The sequence below is a fragment of the Eublepharis macularius genome, chromosome 9 (genome assembly GCF_028583425.1).
Source record: "Eublepharis macularius isolate TG4126 chromosome 9, MPM_Emac_v1.0, whole genome shotgun sequence".
In the NCBI taxonomy this organism is placed as follows: Eukaryota; Metazoa; Chordata; class Lepidosauria; order Squamata; family Eublepharidae; genus Eublepharis; species Eublepharis macularius.
In genome coordinates this window covers 22,899,724-22,904,552 of record NC_072798.1, presented here as the reverse complement: position 1 = coordinate 22,904,552, position 4,829 = coordinate 22,899,724, and the positions used below count along the sequence as shown (strand labels likewise).

The 4,829-nt window shown below is 43.5% G+C and overlaps 1 non-coding gene across 1 annotated transcript; it reads left to right on the top strand.

The window, feature by feature from the left end:
• Positions 1–4,458: 4,458 nt before the first annotated feature.
• On the top strand, positions 4,459–4,584 carry LOC129336397 (U6atac minor spliceosomal RNA). The gene has a single exon (XR_008597713.1). It is a non-coding gene; the product is annotated as a U6atac minor spliceosomal RNA (small nuclear RNA).
• The last annotated feature ends 245 nt before the right edge of the window (positions 4,585–4,829 follow it).

Below are 4,829 nucleotides of genomic sequence, written 5' to 3'. Positions count from 1 at the left end.
TTTGTCAAATACTTTCATAAGAATGTTTATCTGGTCCAGTATAATGAGATTTCATTTTAAACATGCAACCCATTCAGTCTTGTTTGGTCTGCAAGTCTAATAGATGCTATTTATTTCCCCCCATGAAAGTAAGGAGTTGCGACCCCACTTTTAAAAAAGGAGTAGCACTTAAATCCTCATTGTCTAGTGATCTTGTGAACGATACTGTGGTTGTCTGAATAAACGGGCGTAAAAGCATCCTAGAAAGGAAACATCCAGGACAGTTTGCATGCGTGGCATTCTCCCCACAGATACCCCAGGGTAAAGCCAAAGTAATGGAGGGTGCAGAAAGCAGCAGCCCCACCACCTTGAAGAAAGGAGGGGGGGGAGGGAGTCTGTAGTCTTCATGGCACATTAAACATGATTAAGCAAGCTCCATTTCGTCTGCAGCCAGACAAAACAGAGATGCTAATGAAAACCTGTCACAGTCTGTTTGTTACGGAGACTCCCTGAGATTGACTGCTTCTTAAGTACTTTCCCTGTGGATACAGGCATTCTGCAGCAACAGAGAAGTGACCCTGGGAGCATCAAAACGCCTCTCGTCACCTGCCTGTGGTCTGCAAGAGAGAGCAGAAGGTGTTCTCTTCTCCCCACCACTGTGTGTTTTCCTCAACCGCATTTCTTACCTTTAAAGCTTCATGAGTGTCAATCCTGTTATTGGCTTGCTCTCTGTCACTCTGGCTGCCTGAACTTCACTTGGCCTCCTTATACATGCTAGGCCACAAAGGACTTTAAGTAGCAGCCCTTGGCATACTTCTTACCTCTTTAAGTACAGGAGGGATTGCAGAGAAGCTGTTTTGGGTGGGAGGAGGATGCAGAAAATATTTCCGTAAATTTTATAGTTCATTCTTGGTTATCATCACTCATGATTTGTTTACAACAAAAATGGTATTATGACTTTTGACCAGGGTTGCCGATCTCCAGGTATTATAACTGATCTCCAGATTACAGAAATTGGTTTCCCTGGAGAAATTGGCTGCTTTGAAGGGTGGACTATGGCATTGTACCCCACTGAAGTTCCTCCCATCCCCAAACTCTCCTACAGGCCCCACCCCCAAATCTCCAGGAATTTACATCCTAGAGTTGACAACCCTACGTTGGACTCCAAGAATCCCGTTGCTTTGGGGAGGATGGGAGCACAGGAGGAAAAACGAGCCTGTCATAGGCAGAACTAGGATGGAATTTGGGGATAGGATTGCCCGCTGACCTGAAGAAAAAAGCTCTGTCCCTTTAACTTTCATGGCATGCTGGTAAATAATGTTACCTGGTAAATCCCATTAAAACTGCAGTCTGAGTGGTTCAGACCCAAGCCCAGGTTTAAATTATCAGCTCAACGAGGTCTTACGGTGTCACACTGGTGAATAGGCCAGAGATAGCACCCCCCCCAAGTGGTGTGCTATGAGGCACCCACCTTTTAACACAAACAGGACCCTGTTGCATTCATGTGCCAATAATTCATGGCAAAGGTTGCCAATTTCAACATATTTGGAGAAAAAAAATGTCTTATCCATTTAATATACGTCAGCTCTTGCTGTATCTACCCAAAGTGACCACAGGGGTATAAAACCCCTTTTCCTAATAGCTCTGCTTGCATAAGTCCACAGCTGAGCTCCTTGGCCTGCCCCAGGGCTAACCGGTGTCCCTGATCGTAGTTTTGAAATCCTAAGTTGGCAATCCAAATTGTTAAGAATATTCCGTGGGACGATGTCCAAGGCGCACAGGCCAAAGGCTGTTTTTCAAAGGCTTTGAAAAATAGTCTGCCTTGGGTTATGATATGAGGTATAAACAGAAACTAAATCATGGGAAATGCTGGTAAAATAGGCTTTTTTTGGCAACCTTGAATATATCCAAGAGGTGCCCTTGCTGACTCCTGCCTTTCCCCACAACTGTGGCCGTTGTCACACAGCCTCTTATTTCATCAGTTTTGCGCTAGAAATCGTTTCCTCTGTTATCGTTATCAGAATGGATTCTCCCATCTTTTGATGACTGCTTGCGCTTCCAGTTGGTCACATTAACAGGGAAAGGCGCAATTTGACGGGCAGTCAAAGTGCTTCCAGAAACGGTCAAAAAATCCTGCCCCCCCTTTAAAAAATCCCCCCCCGCATATTTGCGCTATATTACACTTCCGTTATACCAATGTTGTGTTGGGCCAACATTGATATATAACATTGATATATATAAAAACATATATATAAAAAAGGGGGCACCAAGACAGGCAGCAAAGCAGAGAATCCACAGCTACTTGGCACTAAAATTTTAGAGGAAATGTCTGTGTACTCAATCGGTGTAAACTGCTTCAGTTGTTCTTGCATGGCAGAATATCGCAATACCGCTATAAGGCTTACCTTTAAAAAAAATTACTTTGAGGCTTAATTGCGGGTCACGCTGGGGCTTGTGGGAGTGTGGGGTGGGAGGATCAGCCTTAGGTGGGACAGATGTTCGGGGAAGTGAGCGCTTTGGCATTGCAAAGTGTTCACAGTCAATCCAGGGCATTCACATGGAAGCGGATGAGGACAACATAAACAGTCACAAAGCGTGATTTGGGGAGAATGGCAAAATCGCAACAGAACCGGAATAAGGTGAGCATTCAGTGGGAGATGGCGCTTGGTTGGTGCTAAATTTATGGCCGTGTGACGACAGCCTGTGTTCTGAGATGTTGATACTGGGTGGGTTACTGAGGTAACATTTAAAAAATGGATCTGCTTTTGAATGCCCCCCCCCCCCAACAGCTCCATGGTGTGTGGTTGCATTTTCAGACCTCAGAACAGTGGGAATTGGCAGTTCATCACAAGGGACAATTCCCGTGCTGCATTGATACCAGGAGACATGTGGACTGAAATGCAGTTGCCAGTCAGAATCAGAGTCTCCTTTGGTCTCTAATATACATCAGGAATAAATCCACCCAGTTCCTCAGAATGCTACAGCAGCACAAGCGAGATGGAAATCGTGGGCAGCCTTTCTGAATGGCTGAAATTGTTCCTTTTCAATTTAAGGCAAGGGATTTGCATGCTTATGGAGTTCCAGATTGTTTCTGAAAAGCACTCTGATTTTTATTGCTTTGCCTTTTTGCCTTCCAAAGCTCCTGTTGCCGAGGGTGAGATTTGATTATGATCATCTGCAGAATATCTTTGGATTGTCTTGCCCCGCTCCTCCCCTTCCGCCTCTGCTGCTACCATTTCTTCTCCTTAAAAAGGAAAAAGGGGTAAAAAGCCTGCCAGAAAAGTGAGCCGTAAAGTAGGGAATTACTAGGGAAAAAAATATAACAAAGCAATCAAATTAAGAGAGCTTTACCAAATCTGCACGTGTTACAGTGGAGACAAGTTTCCCACCTCTCTTCCAAAGAGCTGCTTATTCAAACATGAAGTCATTTAATCTTCCTCGGGGGACGTCCAACATGCAATAAATCCTGACAAGACTGCCAATTTCAGAACGTTTTTAACAAGTCACTGGGCTCTCCTGTGGCTTTATGGGGAACGTTAAGGACACAGTGTTAGAAAGTGGTGTTTTGTTGTTTGTGTTTATTTTTTTGGGCAGAGTGAGATTTTTAAAAATTCTCTTTGGGAAGGATTCATATTCAAAGGTATCAGCATGACAAACTATAATTAACAGCTGAAGTACTGGAGAGGATTTGGAGGATGCTCATCAGCATAATTAAAAATGAGCATTTGGCTGTTACTAATTTCCTTTGTAATTAAAGCTATTGCTTGTTTGAGCAAGGAAGGAAAGGGCCTCTTTAGAGGCAAAATGACTAGGAGAACGGCTTGCTGACTGAGGCAGCCTATTGCTTCTGCAAACCTTGTTCATTTGGGGAGGCTTGTGATAGAGCTGCAGGGATTTTGTCCCCTGTGAATCATGAAGGGAGTTTCTGCCAGAACACGATTTTTTAAGACGCTGCTCCCTGGAGTGTTTTATTATCCCTTGGGAAAATGCAAGAATGTCCGCATTTTTTAAAATCTGCAGTGGTTTTAGAATTGTGCGAAAGGTACTGTGCCAACTGGCTTGGAGAAAAATTGCCTGCCCCAACAACAACAACAACAACAACAACAACAACAATAATAGTTTAGTAGTAACAACAACAACAACAACTGCTTAATAATAATATCCCATTCTTCTAGACAGATTAATGCTCCCATTCAGAACAGCAAATAAAGCCAGTATTAGTATTATTCCCCCAATACAACTGGAGCTGAGAAGAGTGGCTTACCTAAGGCCACCTGCTGTGCTCATGGCAGTAGTGGAATTCAAACCAGCAGAATGTTGATTTGCAGCCCAGCTACTTAACCACTATGCTACAGAGTTTGGGCTTCATGTTTTGAAATGGGCATTTGACACTTTTCATAGGCTTATATTCTCTGGTAAATAGCATCCTTTAAGCCTCTGTTAAAGGGACAGGACATTTTTCTTTACACATGTTGACAACTGTAGTGAAAAGAGAAAAGCTTAGCATTCCCCTTGATGAGGATGAAAGAAGGTCCTTGGGCCCTAGACAGCATGTGAATAGTGAACAGACTGCCATTTAATTCATAGCATTTAATCAGATTTTGTGTGCAGAGGGGATAACAAGGTAGAGCTACAGCCAGGCTAGGTCAATGAGTGCTCCATCCCAACTGGAACACTACATTGTTCCACCTAAGGCTTTTTTAAAGGGAGGAAACGGGCTTTAAATTTGTGACACCATGATTTCCATTTGGAGAATTAGGAGCTTGTGTTTAGAACAGGAAAATGACAGGGTTTTTACGGTGCCAGTGAGCATAGCAAGCTGCTTAGATGGGAGAAAGGATACTTTCAAG